At 44.0% G+C, this 27709-nt stretch overlaps 1 protein-coding gene across 1 annotated transcript in view; it reads right to left on the bottom strand.

The window, feature by feature from the left end:
• Positions 1 to 27709, bottom strand: part of LOC100116106 (somatostatin receptor type 2) — an 87167-nt gene that overhangs the window by 22346 nt on the left and 37112 nt on the right. The window contains exon 3 of the mRNA XM_031922804.2: positions 13564 to 13594. The gene's annotated coding sequence lies outside the window, so the exon portion shown is untranslated. The remainder of the gene's footprint in view (positions 1 to 13563; positions 13595 to 27709) is intronic.

Here is a 27709-nt window from a genome sequence, read left to right as displayed (position 1 = left end):
AGCTTTATGGGGAAAAAGCCTCAAAGCTGAAACAACAATCATCCATCAAGTTTCTCGCGCACTAAATTATGATCAACTTTCAAAAGCTGGCACCTCCAAAAAAAACACATTTGTTCGTTAAGAAAAAACTTACAAAAGTCCGAAACTTTAGGTTCTCTGGGCGCAGCGAACTTAAGCGCGAGTAAAATTATTCACGCGTGGCTCATTCTAACGTCGAGATTCCGGCAAGTTCGCGCGCCGAATACGTACACAGCTAGCGGGCAACGATCGGCTTGGCGCCACTGCAGCGCGTGAAAGCGCCGGGCGCGAGCAGCTCGTTTACGAGCCTTTCGGAACTGCCGCCACCACATCGTAAATCGTTCGCGGCCCACTTCTACAATTATGTGTCGTGTGTGTGTGTGTGCAGCAGATATGCCTTACGCTGACTAAGTAGTTGTTTCTTTTTTCAAACGGTTATTGATATACGCTGCAGTGGGTATTTGAAGTCAGTGCTTCCAAGAAAAGTTCCGTTTTGTTTTAAAAATTGAATTTAAGATACGCTTGTAGAAGCGAGTATAATGCCCGGTAATATTAGGATAAACATACCCTACTGAACACCGTTTCCCGCCAAATATTTGCCAGCTTAAACTCTCTGATAGGATACACGCCGTCGCGAACACTGGAAAGCACGCATACCTGTATACATGTGTTCACAAACATTTGCCTTTCAAATATGTAACTCTTTTATTTCCTGTTAAATTTATTCTGTGCAGAATTCCTTTAAAAATATTGCTAAAACTGTGCACCGCTCAAAATTGTTTTCAAGAATCCACTAAAATAACATAACATGCAATTTTTTCTTCCAAGAAACTCGTCCTTCTTATTTCATCTCGTGGATTCTTCCGTAAGCTCTCGACGTCGAATTCCTTCCAAGGAACATAGAATAACGAATAGCCCGTAAAATTTAATGTTATGACCCACATAGCCAGAGAAAAACCAATACGTATACGTCCATTTACTAGCAGGTGCGTATGTTTTTTTTCTTTTTTTCTAGAGGCCGAATGCAAATAAGCCATTCCAATCTTTTTTAAAATAATCCCAAACGTGAAAATGTATTCATGCTCTCGATTGGTTGGCCGTAAAGTAAGCAAAAAACGAAGGCGTATATTAAAATTAAAAAAAAGGTGAAATATCGAGGGAAAAAGCGCGAACCCAAATCTTAAGACAAACACGATCTTCTTGCACAGCTAGACGGACAGCACGACCTTGTATAAATATACACCTAAAAGCTCGAGCCGACGTAACGTATACACACATGCTGAACTTGACCCTTTTTTCGAATTCGAACCGCCGAATTGCGTAAGTCAATGGCTGTAGCATCCCACATCCCCGGGGCCAGTCTTTCAGGAGAAGATATTGTTGGAGAAGTCGTTTTACGATTGGATTTGCGATAAATATTCGGTATTGCTCGACGCGTATACATATAGCAACATGTGTGCCTGATAGAAAAAGTTGGTCGATTGGATGTGGAAAGAAGGAGCGCGTTTTGGGACAAAGTAATTTGATCGATGCTCCGCATTTTTGCGAACTTGGATTGGCCATTTTTTATTTGTTAGACGCGCATAGGGGAGAGATTATTAAGCTATTGCTTCTAAAATATGAAGGTGGATTTGGGAAAGTTTATGGAGGACTAAACTTTAGGGTTTGTGCTCGTAATGGCAAGGATAGCATTGTTGCATATCTTTTTAATAACGCTTTTTAGTTTTAACGATGACAGGCGAGAATATATATCTGCTAGATACACATAGAAAGTATTTGGAAGTTATTTAAAGTATTCAATTTTGAATGATGACAAGCATGTTTACTCCTATCAATGACTCATTCACGATCTGATAGTTAATTAAAATATTTATTTTCGAAGCGACGATGTGTTTGCCGTCAAAGCGACTGTATCAATAAAGCATCGCATGCAAATATACTCGATGCGTCCAGTGAGAGGATCAGTCAGTAGACGCAATAACTGAAACTTATTTTTACTCTGAAAAAGTTGAAATTTCCTCGTATCTTCAGTCGCTTTCAAAATCAACATGAATTCACAGCTACCTTCAACCATATATTTCCAATGTCTATCATCTCGAATCACACAGTAAGCCTCTGGGGAACTTGCCCAATCATGAAATCAGATGAAGGCTGTTGCAGCAGCAGAAGCCGCTTGCAATCCAAGCACTTTGTTATCAAGGGTGATGCGAGTGACATGGTCACGACGGCGAATGGGGCTCATCTTTCAAAGCCCAGCTTGGCGATTCTAATTTCCGACTGCTAACGAGCCAACGGCACGTATACCTCTTTTCCTATCTCAGTAGCAATGACAACCGAACCTCGCACACGCATCAATTTTAGTTTATACGAGGCATTTCATTATTGCTGGAATTTTTGGGGAAGTATGTGGGTGGATACCGAGAAAACTTAATAAAGGTCTTCTCTTTCTGACAAAAGCTCTCTGTAAAAATTTGAAAAAGCGAATTTGGTGCTGTGTCAAAGAAAAATCATGAATATTGGCAATATCTATCCAATATCCGAAATCTCGATTTGAAATATTCAGGGTTTGCTTTCGCCCGTATGTTATATAGAGGACGCTTTGCGATCGTGAAATAAATCTAATCTAATCATATCAAGAAAAATAAGTTTCACCATTTCGAAACAAAATTTATTTTTTATACGTTATCTTGAAACCCGTTAGCACTTTTTTCTCTCGCTTCTTTTGGCGAGCAGAAGGTTTATAGCATATTGTGCGGCAGTGCGGTGTAGTTGTTTGATCATTATTATTCTTGAGTCCGTTCCCTCTGTGGTCAGGTTTTAATTTCGAGCTTTTTCTGCTGGCCTGCGAAAAAAGCGACCCTAAACTAATTGGAAAAGCTTAGAGAATTTTTATTAAAATTCTTTATATATTGAAAGCGTTTATCAGTTCTCCTTGCGCTTTGTGGTTGCGGTTCAAGATTGCAAAATAACATTTTTCTTTTTAATCAAATTATGAAAGAGCTGTTCCTTTTTTATCATCTCGTTAAAATCAGAAATCATCTTTAAATTGATTCAAGTCACTATATCCTAGAGATTTTAAAATTATTATTCTTTCTTAAACTTTAATACTATACGATGTATTTGCAACAAGAGTTATTCCGATCGTAATTTTCTTGTATCGTTATTCCGTTGCACCATGGAAGTTTCGAGATTACTACTGTCAGGAAAGGTGATCTGTGTACGTGCTAAATATAAGTACTGCTGGCGATCAAATTTCAAAGTTATAGCTGTGAATCGCACTTCGATCAAAGAAAATGGATACACAGTCAAAAGATCGCTATAAACTTGGTTGAAAATAATATGTATAAGAACATTTCGTCCTGGAAAATATTCCAATTATTTTAATCAACTTAGTAGGTCAGTAGAACAAATGCAAATTTGTCACCCCGTCTGTGCGATTTTATCCTAGAATAAAATAATGCGAAGCGGTATACATTGTATGTATACAAAGCAACTCTTTCCATCCCCGTGGATTTCTCTCGTCTCGTCTATAACGTATTCACTCCTTTCATCTATTTCGCGAAATAGCAGTAGCGTCCGAATATGCCGGAACCAAGCAAACGTCAGACGTGCATTATTCATGGGCTGTCGCATTAGTCGATCAAATCACCGTTGATGGAAATATTTGTTTACGTCAGGCTCGTACACACGGAAACACACGGAACGCTCGTTTGCCATTCCGTGTCTGCCAACTGCTCTCTCTCTCCCTCTCTCTCTCTCTCTCTCTCCCTTCGTGATTATGATTGTGTTTTGTTCCTGTTGCTGACTACTCTGCCATTTGTCAGCGCTTGGCACAACCGGGCGATCCGGAATTTGTGCTTGAATTTCTACATACTGACGATTACGATCAAAGCTTCGTTACTCTTGTACGTGTGTGAATGAAGCATTATTTTTTGTACCTTCACCGCGACAAAATGGACTTTCTCCGGGTATGCATCAGCGAACTTCATTTTTTCCGCTCGTTTACTATGCGTATCACCTCCTCTTTTACGCAGCATCGTATTTTCTCCCTTCATCGTCATTTTCCATCATCTCCTGCGCTTGTTTCTCGCGGACCTTTTATAGATCCATTTGGCTTTCCGTATTCCGCTCTCTCTCTCTCTCTCTCTCTCTCTCTCTCTCTCTCTCTCTCTTTATTTCTCTCTCTTTTTCTCCATCGGCCTCTTAATTAATACAATTAAATGAGAAAAGCCAATCCACGCTGTTCTATTATGTTGAAATCGACCGGTTGACGTCGTGCCTTTAATGCGAAAAAATCTAGCGAGACTTTGCCGAAGAGTTAACGCGCGAAGGTTGACAAAGAAAAGAAGACTAATACAGTAACGAGAATAGAACAGATCCCGAGAAAAGAAAACGCGACTGTGAGAGAGGGAAACGAGTGTCTCAGCGTGAAACTGCGCTGCTGACTCGAAGAACAAAACAAGGTCCTCGACACTTCTATCGCTTTCCTTTATATAATAAATTTTCCTGTTTTTCTTTACATGATTTCGCGTTTTATCGCAGTTTCATTGTCGCGGTCTCTTCAACTGCGTGAACAAATTTTTTTTCTGCGATGATAAATTACCCTATATACTCTAGTTTATACAGATGTGCGACACAGCACTTGTGCGAAAAAGGAACATCGTTACTTTCTTCTCAACTTGCAAACTTCTCGTTCTGACAATTTCCTTCTACACTGCGTCGTTTTATTTGCTCTGGAAGCTACGAACTCTAAGTTGCTCGCCTTGAGCTGGGTTAGATTCATCGGATAAATCAACTTTCAACGTGCAGAGGCCATTGCTTTCTAGCTTGCCGTTATAGAGCTTGGCAGACGAGCGAACCAACAACAATCCGACACAATTCGATTAGTTCTCGGAGCAAATTTAATTTGTGCAGATAGAACTCAAGAAGACTTGGTCTTAAGGATGAATTACTCGCGATTTTAGCTTCCACTTATTACGAAAAAAATAACACTGAAAAGTGTGTTAATTGTTTGCGGATGGAAGTATACAGTGTTTTCATTATTTGATTCCGGTCTAAAGGAAGTTGTATCAGCAGTACAAAATAATAACAAATTTTATTTTGGAATCATCTGAATGTATCATCGCTCCGGTGAGAATTCAGCCAGCAAAATATAACGTGACACAGCTTGAAGTTATGCGCCCAAGTTGAGACTGCGACAAGTTGTCACTGCACCTGTCGCCGTAATGCGCAAGCAAGTTCGTATACGCATAACTGCGAATTCGACATGCTCAGAGCAGGCACTTCGCAAGAGATAGCAAAAACAGTTCGTTATGCTCTTCCTTAATTGTTAACTACGGATTAGTTTTTTGACACTATAATAAACTCTTTTTTTATTAATTAAGATTCTTGCGATAACTACCTTAATCCGAAAGTAATACAATCTCGAAGTTTAAATACAGAAGCAATTACTCGCAAAAGACCAAACTATACAGTTTATAGTTGCGTACGGAGCAAAAAGAAATACGGTATAGCTGGCCAATTACTCGTCCGAATTAAACTTTACAAAATTCAACTCATTAATTCTCCAAATGTGACTTTTAAATGGTCTCATTTTTCCTCCCGGCGAAGACAAACGCTCGACCTTTCGGATTCGACGCGAGAAAGGTGCTGAGGGAAAAAGGTCTCTGAAACTTTAAAACACTCGACGTTACACGCGTCTCTTACGGATAGCTATTTCGCACTGGGCGAACGAAACTATACATGCACTCGTGGCATAAAACTAGGTTACGACCATAAATCTGCGCATATCTCGGCTCTGCTATCATGAAAAGAATCGCGTCGCCGTCTCTAAAACATACTCGTCATAATGAATCCTGCCCGTGACAAGTCAGAATCATTCGAGTCAAAGAATTCAATTCAATCTCGAATCTAGTCCTCGACGCTCGAACACCTCGTCAAACGGGAAAAGCCGAGCCGAAAATTTAATCATCCAGCCAAGGGATGAGCTCGTGCGATAAAGATATTTGCGCGAACAAAGCTCGGAGCTCGCCGCAGGCAATTTCGCGTGTTCGGCAAGGCTTACAACTACTCTCTTTCTCTCTCTCTCTCTCTCTCTCTCTCTCTCTCTCTCTCTCTCTCTCTCTCTCTTTGTACTTATGCGCCAACCAGCAAAGCCCACGAGCAAGCAAACGTGTGCGAGTGTGTCTTGATCGAATTGACTTCGCCGCGGGAATCCGCCCTGTACGCGACCGAGCCGCGATAGCGCGATAATGAGAAAAGTTCCACGCCGGCTTGGTTGTTGTTGCTGTCGAAGAGAAAGAATAGCCGAAGGGACGCGAGTGAACGGGTGAACTACGTGGGACTATGTGCGGGTATTCGAGAGCAGCCGATATCGACGCGCGACTCTGTCTCACTGATGGAAGGAATTTCGGATGGAAGTGAATAATTAGTCTTTGAAGTTTGTATACGTGGTTAATTCGGTTTGGACTTTTACGAGTATTTTACATTTTTGAAGCGGTAATGCGGAAATCCATGTGCAGCACGGACGAAGTATTGTTAACACTTTGATATCTAGACCATGTACATTCGCCGCGATTAAATCAGACTCTTGAGCATTTAAATTGTATAACTTACTCAATAGTCATTATTCAGCAGTGTCCCAAGCGTAGCGAATAGTTTCATGAAAGAGGCATAAGTGGCGCATAGGCGCTTACCGACTTTCCTCATCAGAATCTGCACGCTCGGTGTATATACAGGAGTGTGGCGGCAATGCCAAAACAGTCTTGTTATAGACCTGCTGTCTGGGTGGGCCGCTCATGCTACAACTGCTTGGGTACATGCTGGGGTATTATTCTGTAATTGTCAGTGTCAGCTATGTCGGTGACATAGTTAGAGGATTACCCCTGCTATTATCAGTCCGTGTAAATCTTACGTTGTATCGGTTGCCACAGATATTTTTTAAAATAAAGGGGTATATCTCTCAATCATCGCGTCAAATTCGTCTACAACGAACTACGCGATATACAATCGCATAAGTCGCCGCGCGACGCGTGTGTTATCCGCGCGAGTTGATGCCTCACACGACCGCGCGTATCTATAACACGTTCCGTAGCGTAGTCCGGCATCATCGACGACACGCCAATGCAGAGAATATATCCCAAGAGCCATAACGACGTCGAGCAACAGTAACACGACGACATACGCGCGCATATGGATTTCAGACGCTCGTCTCATCTCTCTCTCTCTCTCTCTCTCTCTCTCTCTCTCTCTCTTGCTCTGTCTATCTCTCGCGAGTAACTTGGCAACCATCAGGCGAAATCATACGCGGCGATCCCTCTCTATCTCTCTCTCTCTCTCTCTCTCTCTCTCTCTCTCTCTCTCTCTCTCTCTCTCTCTACCTCGCGCATAGCTTTTGCCAGTTAACGCGCCAACTCCGCGGGGAGTTGGCCTCGATATATATATATATATATATATATATATATATGAGATTACTGGATCGCGACGTCCTTGACGCTGAATATACTGTGTGTGACTCGGCCAGGGTCTCTCTCTCTCTCTCTCTCGCCGGGAAATTGACGAAAAAGATGAGGATGAAGATGAACGAGTGATCCGAGAGGGAAAAAAGAACGAGCCAGAACCCACCGCGAAAGCTTGCAGCCGACGTATACGCTCGTTAATATTGGGGAATATTCGAGTTTTATTGCCGGGAATGGGAATCTCTGCGGTTCTTTTTGGGGGAGTATATATGGAGACGTCGAGGTTCATCACTGCGGAATGATTGCCGATGCTTTTCTGCACAGGAAAATGGCATATCGCTCCTTCATCGCAGGATTATATATAAACGAAATAGCGTCGAAATCGTTACACTTTGATAACGCACGCGACTCGTCGGGGCCTGCAATATATACACGCGGCATGCTTTGTAACCGAATTTGCGGTCGGCGTAGTTACAAGTGTGTTTCAAAGTGCCAGAGAGTCTGTGACTCGTGTCGACCACATGTTTGCTACTATATACACCGCATCCAAGTTAGCTCCCACCATACGCGCGACAAAGACATTCGCAGAATTTGCAAAATCAGGACTTTGCTCGCTGCTTATTCGATAACCGCAGCGCGATATGAACTCCCTCGCTCTAATACGGTTAGCGTAATAATTCGCGCGTTTGATTAAAACCACCTATGTATAACGTAGTTATATCATACTTCGCGTGTGCGGGATGTACTCGACGAATAGTATAAAGTAGAACGAGTTGGACAGCTAATTTCCTACTTTGCGCTATGCGCGTTTTAGATTTTTCAAAAGGAAACTCAATTATCGTGTGTCCGAATGACGGGGCTGGCAAATTACGTAGCTCTGTATTATACGGAGAAAAGAGGAAAATGAGCCTAAAAGGCATGCACTCGTTCAAGATGATGAATGCGCCGTATACCCCCGAGAAAGGATAGTAGGTGTATACCAAATTCAAGAAGTCTACACGGCCGGAGTTCGAAGACGCAGCGGGAAGATTTAATGCCGCGTTACGCGAAAGGACGTGTGCAATTTCGGGACCAAGTATTCGCTGTATATATAGTTTCCATTGTGTCCTCGGATCCTGTTTACCGATACTGCGCTACCAGCGCTGCTGCTTCTATTATTGCGTCCCGACGACTCTGCGGCAAAATTCCGACGTTTCAATTCTCCGCGAGCATTGTTTACTGCGCGATTCAATGCCGAAATGGATAATGAGCGAACGCGAGATAATCGAGCGACTGTTCATCAGTGTGCGATATAATGTATACACGTTATTGTGAATTTTTCACCGGTATACTGTCGTCGATTGTTGACTCGTCGCTCGCGCATTGTGCGTATGCGAGGGGGAAAATAACGAGCGTTATCCTGCTGATAAAGCCTCGATCGTGGTTACAAACAGCTCTGATGCTTCGTCGTTAACACGTAAGCCGGTAACATTAGCCATAAAAAGCCCGGCGTCGACCCCCCAGAAGTTCGCGCCCGCGTGAGAGTGAGAGCCGAAACCTATATAATATTGAAAGTCGTATAACGGGGAAGGATTCTTGTTTATTAGCTCGTTCTCCCGAAGAATGTAAGCGAGAATTCCCAGATATATGGGCTGTAAATAAAGCAGCTGTATAGATCCTCTCTATATAGAGGCACGCAAGGCTATTCCTCGTCCTCTGGACTAATTAATTAAGCTCTTTACAAACTTGCCAGCGACAATCTTCGCAGTTTCTTTGCTTCGTTAAACATTCAAAGCTCGCTGGTTAGCCGAGCTCACCTGCGCCGGCGTTTCGCTCTACTTTATGCCCTGAATAAGACGCTACTGTTTTGCTTTTTCAAAGAAACCCTAGTAAATTCCACAGTATATGTTTCGAGCGACTAGCTCTACTCTTATCCGCGTACATCGCTCGAATAATAAATCGACAGTGTATATGTACAACCGAAGAAGAGTGAAAGAATAATCCATCCGTCACATTTGTCACCGCAGCAGCTACTCCGGCTTATGCAGATTCCAGCGAGAGAACTAGAAACTAGCGCCCTGGCGGCTGTAGGACGAAGAGAAATCGTTCGTTAAGACTCGGAGGAACGAAGAAATATCGTTCGCGATTTGAGAGCACACAGCCTTTTTCGCGGGAGCTGCGCTTGAGAGAAAGAAACTTATTGAGAGTATTTCGCACGCAAGGGCATTCGTTGATAAAATTATATCGCCGAAGGGATTTCCTGGAAAACTTATCGATGAGACTGCCGCTGAGATGGTCTTACCAGACACCGACCGTTACTACTGAAATATGTGGAGATACGTATAGCGAAGCCGGAACTGGCGCTTTAAACAAAAAATAGACGAAAGCTCCTTTCTCGGCTGTGTATAAGCGCGAGATACGTACAGAGAGAGGGAGTATAATTTGGAGGGCGGCGAGGGCGACAAAAGCTCGTCCCCGCGGAGAAAAAAGAAGAGAGAGAGCGAGAGTAGAGATAGCTCACTCGCGCTGTCGGTTTTATTGCGCGACTCAAAGTGGCCTACTCGTCGCCCGAAACGACGACGAATTTTTTCCTTTCCTCGCTGTACCTTTTTTTTATACTTGACGAGTCTTTCTCTTCACTCGGCTCTTTTCTTCTCTGTCTCTCCTCGTATATGACTCGTCCGAATATACTCGCGCGTATCCATCTCCTTGCGACTTCCGCGTGTGTAATTAAATTAAACGGGCTGTTTCAAGTTTTTTTCGAAAAAAATATCGCGCGCGCTTCTCTTTTCTCGAGCGAGGGTTTAATCAGGAAATATGCAAATCATAAGCACAGGTGCACGCAGCTCTTCTTTTTCACGAGAGCTCTGCTCTCCGCGAAGATTGCGCTAGGTGCGAAGTGTTCGCTTTTCTCGCGAAATAATAGCGACTCGAGTGGAAAAAATTTGGCGGAATTTGTAGTCTACTCAAAAAAAGTCTTACACAGAGATTTGTAAAACTTTGCGTCTCCCTTTAATTAAACAGCGCGGAAGAAGGTCGAATCGGTTCTGCATACAAGCCGTTCCCCGACGCTCTGAAACACACACGCGAAGCCAACTTTCTCTCCCCAGTCGATGGCCCGTATAGAACAGCGCGCGGAGGAACGTTGGAAATTTAAGAGGAAAAGTTCGACTGCAGCAGCTGGCACTCGATCAGAGTAAAAAAACGAGGCGCTTATCTCACCGACGGAAGTTTCCACGGCAGCGTTTTACGACCCCATACGCGAACGGCACACGGCTGCTGCTTTCTTTTTCTTCGCTAAAAAGGATAATACGGAATTCATCACGCGCAATGGCCTGCGAGTGCGTGTAGGGGGGTGAAGAAACTTCCGTCGGTCAGACAAACTTCTCTGAGACTGACAAACTTGACCCATTTCCTGAGACTGTATACAGCCCTCGTCCAGGCGCCGAATCGATTTTATCGATGCTTGTATCGTGTATACGCGCTATGCGTTCTTTTTTCCTATTCGGGCACCAGCTGTACACACGCCCCTTCTTAGCTCCCTTGGATGCGTACACGCGTATTGTTTCCTCCCCTCGGCTCGTTTAGTGTGTGTGTGTGTATGTGTGTGTGTGTGTGTGTGTGTGTGTATAGGCAGTGATTCTTCCCTGGGCGCAGCGGATAGATGATGTTTGCTGATAGGAGATACGCGGCATGTGAAATGCGCTGCTTCCACGGATACGCTCTATTTTGTTCTCATTTGTCGGGGCAACAGCAAAATCGTTTCGTTTTCTCTCGAGATGTTCGACGGTGATTTGGAAATTATCCTCTTATTTCGCTACGTCATTTACGCGCTGACTAATTGCTGCGATTAATCGAAATCTATAATATAATATATAGTCAACGCGGCTGCATCGGAAATTAAATTATCGGTAAAATATCGCCGCGATAAATTGAAATAACGAGACGAATTTCCGGAATTAATGGATGAAATTTAAAATGCCACGAGGAGGAGAAAAGACACAATATCGACGTCCTCGAAATTTACGAGCCATTAAGTCAGTCGATTTGCCAAAAACCGCGATGATTTACGCGGGACGCGATCTTGAAACAGCCGCCTTCGACCCTGAGAACTGCACCGAGCTCTCTCTCTCTCTCTCTCTCTCTCTCTCTCTCTCTCTCTCTCTCTCTCTCTCTCTCTTGCGGCCAATCAGTCGCACAAAATGCGTCCCTCCCTCGCATAGATATACCAGCCATATACGAAACGAGCGCGAGCACTCCACATAATCGGAATAGCGTCTGCGCCGCGAAGCGCACGAGGAACTCGCAGATATCAGCTCTCACAGCAGCTAGTCGAGCACCCACCCGCGGCCGAGCATCGATTCGAAAGTAGCCGCAGAGAGAGGATTCGCATCCGTGATCCCGATGAAAACGACGAGCCAAGCGTAGCTAATTAATACTGGAGGCTGTGTGCACATGCGTGTCTCTGATGGCTCAAAGCTGCTTGTTGTGGTTTCTTGCATGCGCCAACTGGCGCTCGCTCGCGGGGCCTTTCAAGGAGCGAGAGCGACATATATGCGACTTGATTGGGTTTACTATGTTTTGCGTGATTGGAGGGAATACTCGCGTGTGGCGGTTCCGGACCACACACACACGCGCGCGCGCTTTCTTTATTTGATTGCAAGACTTTGATTCGACCGGAGGGTCGCTTTCTCTAAAGGACGTCGTGGCGGAGAGCTAATTTCTGCGTCGAGGTATATACCGTTTGAGGAACTCGAGAAAAGAGGGGATTGTTCGCTAATTGGATTATTCGCGGTGTTGCACGCCGAAAGTGCGATCGATCGGAAAATATAAATGTTAAAATAAAGAAGTATGACTGCAAAGTGCATGCGGTGGACGTATACATAACATCTGCACTCGATGATCGTTCGCTTCGAGCTTTCACACACGCAAATAGCCTACTATTTCTTTTGAACTATATTGCCTCGTTTGTAATGATAACCACTGCACCGCGTGTATGACCAGTGCAGAGCTCGCGTCTAAAGCAGTGAATTGTGCTCGTTAGAGACGTAGTATTTTCTGCTTCGGAAAAAGGCTGTTATTTTATCCGTCCTTAATAACGTATTCTTATGCTCTATGTACTCCCACTGGTGTGTTGATTTATGGCGCAACGGAAATCAGGAAATCCGTTCGTTCCGCGCGGGTGTTGACATTATTGCAGCTCTTATCGTTAGGAAAATGTTGCTCGAAGTACGCGGCTTTGAAACTTAATGGTGCTAAAAGTTGTTTATTAATTTTTCTTGTGTAACTACTAATATTCAGCGAAGATTGCGCACAGCCTTTCAAAGCTTGTAACATCGCGAGTACATACCGGATAACTGCGGTGTAAAAGGCAACAGTTCGTGCGTGAAGCATAAAGTTTCCCCTTTTTGTTACACTTGTTTACTCGCTCTGTAGATAGATGAAAGAAAACTATTTATCCGTACGAGTATATGAATCGATTGCATTCGCTATACTTAATCTTGGCTAAGCAGAAGCCTTTCTGGTATTCCGCTCAGGTATGAGTAATGAACAATCAAAAGTTTTTTCCATTACTCGCGCTCTGCTGTTGCAGCATATCCTCGCTGGCCGCATTGAAAGTTTACGATTACAACCCTCAATCACTTAGTTACGCTGCACGTCTGGAGGGCCGAAGCAAGCGCGAACATTTTCACGCTGAAATATGTGTCCATAAATGTCATTTTAGCAAGAAAAACTAGCATGAGCGTATAAAGCAGCGCGTATACGAGCGCAACATTAAATAACGAGTCATTCATCCTTCGCGGCGAAATTGTTGTTTATGATGCACTTTGAATAATGGCGCCATCGATTTTTTCCTCGTCAAAGCGCATTATTTCAAAATTGGGTGAGAGAGATGAGATTCATCCTTTTGAGAGTGTCTGAGCCGCATAAAAGTCGATTTGCGATGAATATTCTGAATGCTCCAAAATTTATGAAGAATTTCAATTTTGGCCGATTCGCCAAAATGCTTTTTACTGTGGTACATCGTATTAATTTTGATGCCAAAGAATAGTCGGTAAAATTCCGCAGCATAAAATTATAAATGAAAAGTACATTATGAACTGCTCACCTGTGCCATGATGCCTTGATTCATTCCGCACCTAAAAAATACAACAAAATCACGGGTTTAATTCATTTCTTGAATTCCATCGTGAACATCACAAGTGAGATATTTTCAAATTCATCAGTAACTGTATTAATATTCGAAATGAATGCAACACAAAGTTTTCGGTCATCCGGAAATCCATCAAACGAACTTAACATAAAACATTCGCTGAAATCATTAAAAGAAAGTTCCCGCGAGCAGGAAAGTGCACCGAGCTAAAAGCCGCGAGCACAACTGCGTCACGCTCTCCCGCACGGTTCGATTTCCCCCAGTCATGTCACCGCGAGCTGTCAGTCACACAGTCGGCGAAGAAAGAGATTTCCGCGTTATCAGAAGTCGAGCACGCAAACGTTCGCAAACCTTACGCGCGAATCGATGCAAAAGCTCGAAACTGTCAAAAATCAAACGAGAGAGAGAGAGAGAGAGAGAGAGAGAGAGAGAGAGAGAGAGAGAGAGAGAGAGAGAGACAGCCGGAAGGGGGCAAATCTAAGCCGCTCGATTTGTCACGCGTTTCCGGTCTCTCGCTGTTTTTTTTATATTTTTCTCTTCCTCCGGCGCTGCTTTCATCGCAAGCCGATACAACGAGGCGGAGCTTTTTCATTTCAGCGCGAACGCATCTCACGGCTCCGCCCGAGATAAAACGTCATTTACGAGCGCCTGATGCGAAAATAGTCGCGTCCGGTGTTCGCAGCAGCTCTTTTTGCGGTCGCGCTTGCGCGAGGCTCTCGTAAAAAGCCGGAGAGTAACGTAAAAGTCGCATTTATTCATTTGTCGCGCTAGCCGCGATTTATGCACTTTGCGCGCAAGCTTTCCCGTGAAGATATTACAAGGCACAATAATATGTACGTAGACGCGGTTGACGTTGAATGTACGGTTATCTCGGCATTAAATGCATAATAATTCAGCGTTTATAATTTCGGCTTTCATATGTAATGGCTTATGGATCTATATTCCATAAAGTTTTTACGGCAGCTGCGCGAAGAGTATCTCGAGTCCATACTCTTTTGCCTCATATTTTACAGTCGAGATATAAAAGTCAGCTTTTTAGAATCCTCGCTGGAAACTATTACGTATCACTTCGAGATATATCCTTAGGCGCACCGAATGATGATATTATACGCGAGAGTAAAAAATTCTGAATAATCATTTCATTTTCGAAAAATGTCATAACGCATTTTTTTCAAAAGTCACCCACTTTGCGAAATACTTATTTCTGTGCGGGTTGAAATGGAAAAATTTGGTCAAAACACAAAATGCATGGTTGCGTATGAGCTTGTTAATTATTTTCAAGAGTCTGTTTAAATAATTGTAAGTCAATCATAAAGGGGCCCGACTCCCGAATACGTGGACTGACAAAATCTTGACTTTAGTACTTGGCGTGAACTAGCGATCACTAGAGAACAGTTCTACTAGGGCTCTACGTCGATAAATTCACGTCGAGCTTGTAAAAACGCACAAGCCGCCGCATCTTGGCATATTTCAGACTTTCGCCGATATAGAAAGCAACCGGTCGTAAGGCTGCAAGAGGTTAATGCGCCTCGGGTATATTCCGTATCGATTTATCAATTCGCCTCCGCGCCAGATGCACAGCGCAGTATTTATCTCTGTCTTTCATGCGATTGGTTCCGCCTTGCTAATTGAGCCAAAAGCTTTAATCAGCATCGCGGATGATGATTTCGAGGCGTATTGTATACCGTCACTCTTCGCAATTAGTGCGACGCGTTGATTTGACGTTTCAAGCCCCGTCGGCTGTGTGCACATGTTCAAGCTCTTTTATGCGACTAGGATATATGTATATATTATTATCGGCTCGCTTCGATGAGTGAGCTCGCGAGTTTTCATTGCGTGTCGGCTCGTGAAGATAGGGATCGTATCGCGGTGTGATTGCTGATGGATATCTGGCTGGTCGTTTTAAAGGCCTCTGGTTTATTTACGCAGGGGATCACGCAAGTTTCTCTGGGCTGAGGGAAATTGGAGTATAGCTGTGATCTGTGCAGGTATAATTGAAGATTCGATAAATGAATGCCCCTTCGTACTGCTGAAAGACCTCTGGGAAATGCATAAGTAGATAACTGCCGGGTTAAGTCGGACATCGGCGGAAGCTTTTACTCGAAGTTCTGCATTCGAAGCGTACACGAATTGCGATTCGAAAAGCGCGAAATCATCAATTCCAAACCACAAGATCGATCATCAGCGCGGGAACGATAAATCTAGAAAATTTTTATAACATCCCCATCAAAGGACCATCCACCTCTACAAAAGAGAGTTAGCGCTGCACAACGCCTCCGACCTAGTTTAAATAATTCACGCACACGCGCATATCCCACTGTACACAACCTGTCTATCACATTTTATGTATCTGTCTCCCCCTCACCCTCGTGATCATCTCACTCGTAAAATCAACAATGCAGTTCTGCGCCCTGCACGTAAAATCATTCTCGTAATACGCGCCGATTCGCTGACCTAAAATTCTTAATGATCGCGTCTTCTCTCTCTCTCTCTCTCTCTCTCTCTCTCTCTCTCTCTCTCTCTCTCTCTCTCTCTCTCTCTCTCGTTTCCGACTTTACGGCCTTTCGCGATGAGAGCTGATGCTCTTTATCGTGAAAAAGAGAGCGAGAGAGAGAGAGGGAGAACCGTTAAAGCTCTTTATCCGCGCGCTCGCTCGTAAAGTCGTCTCCGCGTCGGCGGTGACGGCGACGGGTTGAAATCGCGATACACGCAGCGCGACGAGATTAAATGAAAATAAAGTAATGACAGATGGAATTGAATCGGAGATACGGTCGATTCCCGGAATCGCGTTATCGAATAACGTGCGCGCGCGTGAGCCCATATAGCCTTCTGTGCGCGCGGCTGATAGTGTTTCATCGCATGGGGTCGTCGCGCACAATGTGCGATCGTCGACTACGTAAACGAGTTTTTGAAAAAAAAGTGCAAGAGCGAAGCGCGGGAAGAGATCTAATTTTAAAATGTATGGACGGTGATCGGAGTGGAGTACCGAGAAACGAGAGATTTTTTTTTGCGACGAGCGACTCTGTTTTTCCGAGTATCACGTTATTACGTCGATGAAAAGAATATTCCTAGGGTCGCCTCTGGAAAGGAGAGGCGAAGAACTTTCAGCGATTTGCTCCCGAGATGCGCAGCAATGAGGTGGAAAGCCGCGAAATCGAACTGTCGCTATTAATGTCACACTGACGGCGTCGTCGTGCACTAGCGGTATAATTCCATTACCGCTTGCGCGATGCACTGCTCCCACTTTTCTCTCGAACGCGAGCTTCTTGCACCGGACGTCCTCCTCTTGCTCTCTTGCTCTCTTGCACTTTGCGCAGCCGAGAGATGCGGACTTGATATATAGATGAAAGACAAAATGCGACCTCCTAAAAGCGTCGCTGATGCGCTCAAAGCGTCGCCTCTTACGCTAAAAGACTCTCTCGATAAAGAAGGCGGAGAATCGAGCGACTACGAGCTCAAAAATTACACGAATTTCATAGTGCGGTTTCTGCCGCCACATGTGTTATACGTAACAAGACAGCTTGATGCATGCGCACACGTGCGTGTCGATCATCGCGGGCCGTAATGCTTGCTCGCTTGTGGAATTCGCTCGGCGTAAGGAAAGGCGGCTCGCAGCTGCGCCGCATGTGCATCGCGACTGCGAAAGGTGGCGGTGCAAAGGATATGTATATGCGGGAAAATCAATGAGAGCGTGTCGAGCGTCAGTCGGCGGTCTTAACGAGACGATTCTATGCGCGTATTATACGACGTTGCGCTCGCGCATATCAAGCGTTCGTTTTATCTGCTTGTATTATACTTGATATTCGACGAAATGCTCTCTCCGTATTGGCATCATTGCTATTGTTATTGTTGTTGTTGTTGTGCGCAATTCATTCGGTTAGCGTTATTGAATTTATCAAGCAAAATAAACTCAATCAATTTTAGAGTAAAAATATCAGTATTTATTATAGAAAAAAGAATACAAGTTGTAGGAAAAATATTGGCGCAGAGCAGACTCGAGAGACAGAGGTCTTTCCTCGTCGAGTGCTAGGGCTGAACTGAGGGCTACAGTCCGCAGAGGGCTGCAGCTTAGATGCATATTTCGCCTGCATATAAAAAAAAGGGTCCGGAAGCATTTTATTGCACATCTGGACACATCCTAATCCGCGGACCGGGGCCGGCGCGTCTCGAAACGGTGAGCGGGCGAAAGGTTTATTGCATTACCTGGGTGTGGGGTTTTTCCCTTAATAGCAAAATGCTTAAAATATAAAGCCGTGCTCGTGCACGTATTTCTCAACAGGCGTGTTTACGTATAAGCTCCGAGTTCAGATTCGAGTATGCGATATTAATGGAAATTCTCGCTTGAATATCGAGTATTTTGCCTTTTAATAAGCTGAACGTTGAATATTTAAACGCTTTCAACGAGTTTTGATATCAGTAATGTATGCATGAGGCTCGAAACACTGATCGTCATTTGCCGCATAAAGTTCCGGCGCGCTATGCAAAATTTATTATATACTTTGGTTATACAATATGAAGAGAAGGAAATTTGTTCAAATTTAATATTGCTCTTGAAAGTGTACCAAATTTGCAATAATTGGCATGATTTAATCAAGCGAGGTTGTACTTATCGAGCGAATGTTCGCAGTAAGAGCAACAGTTGTTAATTAAAAGCAACCTGTTGAGAAGATGCTGTATCATTAACGTTCGTATATGGTATGTCCGAATGAAAATCGAGCTTCGAATAATGATAAATATGATAGCGCAATTTTTAATCCCAAATCACTTCAAATTCAAAACATATCATAAACACCATGTGAAAGAAGCGCTATCCTTCAACATATTAATACACATACACCCACGCACGAACCGCAAAAATACGATCGTATTCCACACGCATATCGCGCACTGCACCGACAAAAGCTCTCTGAGACTCGCTCTTTCGGTATACGGCATAAGCGGAGCAACGTATAAAAAAAGAAGCCGAGAACACGCCCTAACACAGCTATGCGTAAACGAGCGAGCTCTCCGTCGCGCGACAGATCAAGCGTTAAATTCGCCGGGCGGCGATGGCAATCAACTTGCAAATTGAGTTACAAATTTAATTACGCCGAGAGAGCGCCGCCAAAACTTGCAACGCGGAAGATGAGGCTCACTCAGTCTCTCGGTTGTAATGTAATAAGCCGCGCGATATAAGAAAGAGCAAATACTAATAATAGGGTGTGTCGTACACGTATATAATACTCTTTCCCTTTACTCCCTCGGGCGTTGCAGCAGCAGCTCGTTCGTCAATCCTGCGGTGCGCGACGGGATGTGTATCGCTTTACACGTGTAACCTCCCGTGTGTGTCTGGCGACGCGCGTCCACGGCACACGATATTGCCTCCCTCCCTCTCGCCGACCCGAAGCTTCCGTTCGACGATGCTATATATGTATGTATACGCTATACGTCGCGTTTTCTTCTATATCTGCCCGCTCGACTATTGACCACGACGCTTCAATCTATATACGGCGCTTTCGCGCTCATGAGCTTTATCTCTCTATTAGCTGCGCCGCATGTTTTATGGGACTCATTAGCACGACTGATAATGCGCTTCTCATATTATAGTCTACAGCTTGAAATATTCAATTAACGAGTCGGTGAGAGCTGCTTCCGAGATAAAATATTCACGACTCGACGCGAGAGGAAAACGGAATTGAGAGGGAGAGAGGAGCGGATAAATACCGAAAAATTGGCATCATTTTCTCCCGATATACCGCATTCATTTGAATAAATGCCTCTCCCACTCTGTATCGTCAGATATATCGCCGCTTCCTCGGTCTTCGCGACTCCGGTTGAATTGAATTTCCATTCGCCCGTCCCATGACCTCTCATTTTCTCGCCCGCATTATTTTCCGCCTCTAACTTACACTCCGCGTCCCCTTTTATATCAGCATCTTGGCCCTTGCGCGCAACTATCCCCCACACGCACACTCGTATATATACTAGCTGCTGTCGCTATACTCTCAATTTTCACTTTCTCTCTTATATTCTCGCCTCTCGATTTCATCGATATTTTCTCAATCAGGATTTCCCCGGCGTACTCTCGGCGTTTCTTTCTATTTTTCCTCCGGAGATCCCGCTCCGATGCTTTCTTCGCCTTTTTTCTCGCTCTCGCAAGCTCGATTCTTCTCGAAAAATGGTTTCCGCGACGGTTCTCCCAGTGTATACACAAATGGACGGACGTCTGGCTATTCGAGTACGGCTTTCTTTACGACTCGAAGGTGTATACGTGGATCTGAGTAGCGTTTGTTGTTCGCTTGTACGGAAGTGGTAATTTATCGTGAGTATAGGATATAGCTGTGGAATAACACACCACATCGGCGTCGAAATTCAAATGAAAATCAGATAAAACTGAACAACTTTTCGATTACGCATCACCGCGCGCTGAGCTGTGTTGTATAAACTCATCGCCACAAAAATCAAATTTCCATGCAAATGGACAAAGTTTCCCGCGCGCTCGCGAGACAGCTGCTCTAAAAAGCGATGAATAGTAGGCGCGTCTAACGCGAAGCCCGTCGTACCACTGACAGATCATGATGCAGCTTTTTTAGATTCTCCTTTCATTATTCGCGCTCGCAGGAGGAAACTACACGGAGGCGGAGATCTTACGAGCCAACTGTCAGTCTATCCGCCCGACAAGACAAATAGAAACGTTTATATACCGCGCGCGACTTGAGAAAGTTGAAGCTCTGGAATGAATTCGCGCGCGTAAGTGCGATGCCTGCGTTTGTTTTTCAGCGAAGGGCTTCGGTTTGTTCGAGTTTTAGCCTCGGTCTCTGGCCTATATATTTTTCAAAGGCGCGTTTGCGTCGAGAGAGAACTTGCACGATGTTTATTCCCGGCGCAGTTATATGATGATGGAGTTGCCTGTGTTATTCAACTTTTGGCTTTGCCGAGGCAGCTGTACTCGAATATTGCATTCGGAAAATTCAAAGTAAAGTTGACGGATGGCTGCACTACTGCGATAATTTTTTGCAAATAAAGGAAACAAGAATAAGATAACGCACGCGTACACTGCATGACTGACGCAGCGGTTGTATACAGTGCATTAAGCTCGTAGCGGGGAATTGCGTAAGTTTAAAAAATATAACCCTCTTACCTCCGAGCGCATTACGCAACGTATTTTATGCAAAAGCCAAAGAGGACGCTTCGCTCTCACGGCAACTCATTAGCATGATGGAGTCTTATCCTACCCCGAGTAATAATATAAAAAAAAGTGTTTGTGCGTGTATACAGCGTCGGCTGTTCCTCAGGAGCTGCACCTGTTGCACCCTTCCCGCGAGTGTATATCTCATACCAGCTGATGTAACCGAAGGGATAGAAGGCGCGTTATTCGAAGCGTCTAGGCGTATGCTCGTGTACACGATGCTGAATTCGAGCCGTCGTGTCAGGTGTACGCTGAAGAGAGCTTTCGAGGAGGGAAAATACGCGGAAGCATGTTTTATTATTGGTGAATAGCTCGATTGAGCTGTTGTGAGTCAGCAGAAGCGTTGTTGTTGTTATTGTTGTTGGCTGAACGACGACGTGTGTGCTTTGGATAATGTATTGATCGTCGCGAGCGTCGACTGTGATTTGCATGTCCCACTTTATACTGGCTTGATTATTGTTACTGTTATTATTATTATGTGCGGAAAAGTCGAGCAGCGAGTTGTATTGTGCTTTTTTCGTAATTTTCTGACAAAGTACATGCGCGTGTATAGCTACTCGAATTTCAGCTTAAATGTGCGGGGTGATACAAGTGGTGCTTCGTCACGAATGCACCTAATGGCGTATTATTCGTAGGATTTATCTCTGCGTAATGCTCGCGGAGAGATGATTGATATCCTAATGTATAATGCTTATACAGAATAAGCTTTTTTTGTGTTCTTATACAAAAATATGTTCGAATGAAATATGGTGCGAAGAAGGATGAATACGTATTCTTTTGGTGTAGTTTTATAGTAAGATTCACGTTATATTCCAACATTCTCACAAAGTTCATGAATAAACAATAAATGATAAAGAAGCTCACTCGATTCATTTCTCTATATTCCATCAATGAAAGTCAAACACCGGCTCATCCAAATTAAAATCAAAGTCACTCGGATTTCACTCTATTCCACCTCGTAATTATGGCTAACCCAAAAGTCAAGCACAAAAAAGCGAATCAATGACAAGACCGAAAGCTCACCTCAGCGAATCTGACATTTCCGCTCGGCTCGATTTAAGCGATTCCCTTCTACTGATTCATTCTTAATTCAATCCCGTCGTCGTCGTCTCTCTACTACTCTCCCACCATCAGCGCACGACAATAAAGCGCCTTTCGAAAAATTAACGAACCGTCCGGACACGCTGCGCGACCCTAAATCTGCTGTCGTTGGCTATAGGAAAAAAAGCTCGCGCGCGCTTATCCTTCTACGATTTAATTCTATGCTAATATTTGAACTGCGCGCCACGAGCAAAGCTCGTCTGGCCGACTGTATGATGTGCTCGGCTAGACTTTGATTTAACGATCCGAACCGTCTGACTCGTCGTTTTACGAGGCCGTAGTCCGACGCGTCGGTATATGTGACGAAGATGTTAATTAAACACGCTCGTCGAGTCCAGAGTGAGAATGCGTACACGCGTGGTGTGGATGTATAAAGGGATGGAGCGAGATTTGGGAGGAGAGGAGATTATGGCTAAATGGCTGATCTCTTGAAATTTAACGTGGCTCGTATATATACTCTTTGTGTGATTTCGGTATAGTGACCACCGCGGGAAATCCTAGTGTTCTCCTGTACCAGATAATGTTGAAAGCGAATAATGGCTCTCTTTTAATGAAATGAATGCAGCGAATTTATGATTGGCGACGAGTAAATCATTCGACGAACGAGAGAATCGATTTTCCCACACGAGGATATCTGCCACTTATAACTGTAGATACTCGATGTCTTAGACCCACTGGGAAACCTTGTGTGTCTCGCAACTAATGGTTGAGTAAACTAACTCGGCAAACAACCTAATTTTGGAGTTTTCCCGGTACGAGTGTATTTTTTTCAGGGTTCCGATTTAGTCGTAGAATTGTAACAGCGAGCTTAAATAAAATTCCTAGAATCGCGATGAGAAGCCGTTGCATAATATACGTAGCAAAGTTATACCGACTATTTCAGAATGACAGACTATTGAAAAAATCCTTTATTAATCTGTACAAGCTACAGAGAAAAAAGTTCTCAGCGCAGCTGTTTATCTAGTACACGCGGAGAGAGAGAGAGAGAGAGAGAGAGAGGGGGGGAGAGAGAGCGATATTAAATGTACGAGCGAGAAAAATAGTATGAAAGAAGCACTTAAACTAGAGCAACCTTTTCAAGTACACAGAAACGTTAATTAAAAAATTCTGATCCCAACGCAGGGCAACGCACAGTTTAGCGAAGCGTGAGCGCGCGATCAAAGTTTGCGAAATAAATTAAAGCACTTTTTCACTTTCTCCGCACTGATCCCCGGCTAAACTTTATAAAAAAGCATGCAGCAATTTTCCGCTGCACGCTCATTACAACGCAGCGTTCTATAAACCTAACGTTCAATTTCGAGATCTCCAGAGTGCTTTCAGGCGTACAGCTTGTATGAGAAAGAAAATAACGCCTCCGCAGCGGAAAATTAACCTCCTCGAGAAGAAAACACAGCCTACTCTCTCTGGCAAAGAAAAAAAAAGCCGATCGCTCGTCTAATTACACACACGGCTATACAACGGCATAGAGCATTGTAAGGTGCCTGCTTCGCAAATATATATATCCATCACTCTCGAAAACAATTGTTTCAGCACAGAAAAAGCGAGCGCATTGAAAAGCGAGTTCCCGAGCGTGAAGCAACAGCGCCAGTAGTAGTAGCAGCAGCAGCAGCGGCGAAAAAAGAGGGTCATCGTCGACGAAAGGCGACGCGACTCTCCTGTGCGCGCACCAATTGGGTCGCACTCGCACAAGCGAGCTTTTCTCGTCACTGTATTCACGCCTCGACGGCCAGTCCCCCCTTTTTTTCAATTCTCCGATCCTCTCATTTTCTCTTCCTTTTCTCTCTGTCTCTTGCCAATCCCACAAGCGTCGGACCGCTTATTTGGCCGCCTCGAGTCGCGGTGGCGGGGTATGGTGAAAAAATAACGCGGAGCAACGGGGCCGAAGTAATTCCGCGAGCTTTTTTCATGCGCAAATAAAGCAATCGCTGGGAGAGGGCGCGAGCTTGCAGCTGAAGCACACGCACATTGACGTCAAGCGATTTTTATGAGCCTCGATCTACTTTCGGGCAATGAAACTCGCTCGCGTGTGTGTATGTGTTAAGGGGTGGGGGGGGGGGGGTTACGCCGGCGCGCGAAGTCGGCTATTTATTCAGCGACGCCGGCAATTCTGTTTGCGTCGGCGGAAAATGTTTGAGGCAGGATGCGCTCGCAGCTTGCGGCTGCGGGATAGAGTCGAGCTGCTGCGTGCGGTAATCGGATTTTCGAGTCGGAGGGTGTGGAGAGAAGGGATTTTATGGGGAAACTGCTGCGGGAAGAGAGAGAGAGAGAGAGAGTAACGCAATCGGCTTCGAAATTTATTTATTGGCTAGTGTGCGGTTAATGGGCTAGCCGTTTTTTTGAGTAAATACGAAAAAGGTGATCTCTTTTTCACCCAATCCTACACATCCACCCGAAATTTCTTAATCCCAAAGCGTCACCTACTAAAACAAACGAGCTGCTGAAAAAAATGCACACGAGGGTTCAACGAACTCGACGCAAAAAAAGTGGACCAGCTTGGAAATTCCTTGAGCAAAAACGCGCAAAACAAGGTATACAGAACAACGAGAGAAATCCAGGAGGAAGAAGACGCGACCTGTTCTCTTTCCCTTCCGGCTTTTCGGGTCCGGCGAATACGCGTGCGATTCCACTTTGCAGGAACTGCGCGCGCGTAGGTATAGTCTTCATGAAATACATTACGGCTCCAGCTCGCCCTGCTCCGGTACGATTTTCTTCGCGGCGCGTCCGCAAGTGCCGAAGCCACTCTCCGATGAATCATTTCGTCGAGTGGCTGCGAGAATTTTACCCGCTTTGAGACCTTATACCGTATTCGATCGCTATGTCGTCGATGTTCTTGACATTGTGTTGTAATTTCCAGATAATGATGAACGATTTTTTTTCGCGGGAATTTGGATTTAAAATTTTTTGGTATGCTCTTGAATAGCGCTTTTCTCGGTATTTCGAGATGAACCGAGTCGACACGTGTGCCCAGACTGCTTGTTGTTCCAAAGAAATTTTTAGTAAAATTATTCAAAAAATTCTTTTCACGGCTGCGAAAAACCGATTTAATCTTCGCAAACAAAGAGCTCGTATATTAATCAAAAAACGCGCTAGTAGTTACAGAGACATTTTTTTTTTTTCATTAACAACGCAAAGCTCTCTTTTCGCAAAAAGCACGTGGGTAATCTTCCCCCTTAAAAAATGCAATTATAAAATAATGATTCGGTAAAAAAATGTTTCGTTAAAATTTCAAAGCGAAAATTCGAACTTTCTACACGCTAAGCTCATTTTCGTGCCGAAAGCACGTGCAATAAAGAGAAAGTGCAATTACTAACTGACGTTTTATATCATAAAAACATAGCCTTCAAAACCTAACAGGATACCATAATGCAATATTCCTGAAAGGTTAAACGCGCTTCCGAGAAATCGTTTAGCAACGAGCCTTTGACCACTACTTCGCTCGTCACCCTCAGTGACATAGGTGTCGTTAAAAAGTTATAAAGAAAAGTGAAAAGCTTATTAATTGCCTCGGAATTCTTTGTACGGGCGACTATCAGACAAGTCACTTTGAAGCTTTGGCTGTTCTGAGATCGCGTTCAAACTTCCAACGTATTCACGGCTGCGCGGCGAATTTGCCCCTCGTGTATCTCCCTCATGTTCCTTCACTCATTTTTCCTCTTCTCTTTCCGAGCTATATCGCTCTGCGCACAATTAATCAATAGTCCATATAACCGTACGTCTATACAGCGAGAATAACGAGTTTTCTGTCTCTCGCTGCGAATTGAGTTCCTGGAGTGAACTGCTGCTATTAGTTGGCTTCGTATACGTACACCATACGGACTAATATTCGAAGTTCCGAGAATCGAGTCGAGCAATAATCATAAGCAAGCGTATGTGCCAATGAAATTTGTCATTCCTCGTGGAATTGAACGAGAGCTTGCGGCGGTTTGTTTGGTCGTAGAAAATTATACAATTATATACATACAGTTCGCATGTGTTCCGTTAAGTATATAGGGAAACATTGAAATTAATAAGAGTTTTAAGCGTTTTCGGATGAAACTGAGCAAGCAGAGTGTAATCGCAGCAACAGGTTATAAAATCCGTTTTGATCCAGTATACGGCGAACGTAAATCCGAGCTTATTTTACATAAGGAAGTGTACATAATGCCATCAAACATCTTTTCAACGCGAAGATAGTTCGCTCAATTTTTTCCAATACTTCGTCGCGTTATCTCTCTATCGTTTTAACGCATGCAATATCACGATGTTTTTTAACGTCGATCGCGTATCGCTTCTCATCGCCGTGCCCCCCTCTCGTCGCACACGCTTCCTTTTTTATTATTCTCCCGAGTTTTTATCCCGACCCGTGACGTTCCTTTCGCGTTTTAATTAATTTCCGCGTTTATATCCTCGCAGCGACAATCGCGTTAAATCCTTAACGCGATACGTTACTACGAGTACAGGAGAGAAAAAGCTCGAGGAAAAATCGACGCGTTTGAATATCAATCAAGCCAGCTTTCACCCCTTCTCCTCCTTCTTCTCATTCTCCGCAGCAATCAACGAAGCCGTACGCATACGTATACAAGGGAAAAAAGGCGATACACAGCTCGAATTAAAAAGCTTCAACTGGAAATTAAACTTCTTCACAACTGTGATCTTATATATCCGTAAATATAATAATGAAGCCACTTCAAGGAAGCTTCCAGGATCTTTGTGACCTACATTTCTTCCCGGGTGCTTGTATATAACAAGCGTTTCGCTGATGTTTTCCTCATAGTGTCTGCCGATGAAATTCCGCGAGGTCATGAATGCAGATAAGAAACCCGTAAACCGTTTCCATTTTAATTAACTTCTCCCTGCGCAAGCTCATGGCACGGCAGCTTCTGTCGAACGTCGCTGTATATATATATATATATATATATATATATATATATATATATATATATATATATATATATATATATATATATATATATATATATATATATATATATATATATATATATATATATATATATATATATATATATATATATATATATATATATATATATATATATATATATACTCACACACACACTCCGGGCGCGCCTCAATGGCCCCCACGGATTAAGGAGCCGAGCGGGAGAGCCGCGAGCAAATTACCCATTCACTAATAAAGCCAAGTATCAGCAACCGCAACCGTCAAATCCCCACGACTCTATGCCACATGTATAGTTCATGGAACTCCGTAAGGGAAACTTTCGAGGCGGGAGGGAACGGAGGAAGGGTGGAGAATTGATTGATATTGATTGATTTTTTCCCCCTTTTCTATGCAGCGATGTAACTTTTTCCGATACGGAGTAAATAGCTTGTATCGGACTTTTTGAGTTCCTTTTTTTCTTCGCGCAACGACGAGGTCCAAGAAAATGTATTTTCGGTGTTGAGAGGAGATTTTCCATCAGCATCAGTCAGCTACTCCGTTTTAAAAATATTTTCTCGAGATTGTGTAAGCCAAGACAGCTGACTCTCGACGCTGCGGTTTCTTCTGGCGCTCTGTGATCCCAGCGGAGAGGGCGAACAGTGAGCGGGAGCTTTCGGTGTCCTGTGTACACACACACACAGAGGCAGAGGTCTTCGTCTCCATGGAGACCCGCAAGACAGGTATAAGCGTCGCGACGAGTCGAATAAGCTGCTTGTACCAATCCCGGTCGCTCTCGATCGCGATCGTTAGCTGTTCTCAACGGGATGATCGCCTGTGATGATTAACAATTGGGGAACGGCTAATTGTATCGAATATTACGATAATGAGCGGAAAATTTCACGCTTATTAAAAACATTAAGAGCGAATATATTGTTCACTTTGTTACCCGATAC

The sequence above is a fragment of the Nasonia vitripennis genome, chromosome 2 (assembly GCF_009193385.2).
Source record: "Nasonia vitripennis strain AsymCx chromosome 2, Nvit_psr_1.1, whole genome shotgun sequence".
NCBI classification, from domain to species: domain Eukaryota; kingdom Metazoa; phylum Arthropoda; class Insecta; order Hymenoptera; family Pteromalidae; genus Nasonia; species Nasonia vitripennis.
This window is presented reverse-complemented; position numbering and strand designations above follow the sequence as displayed.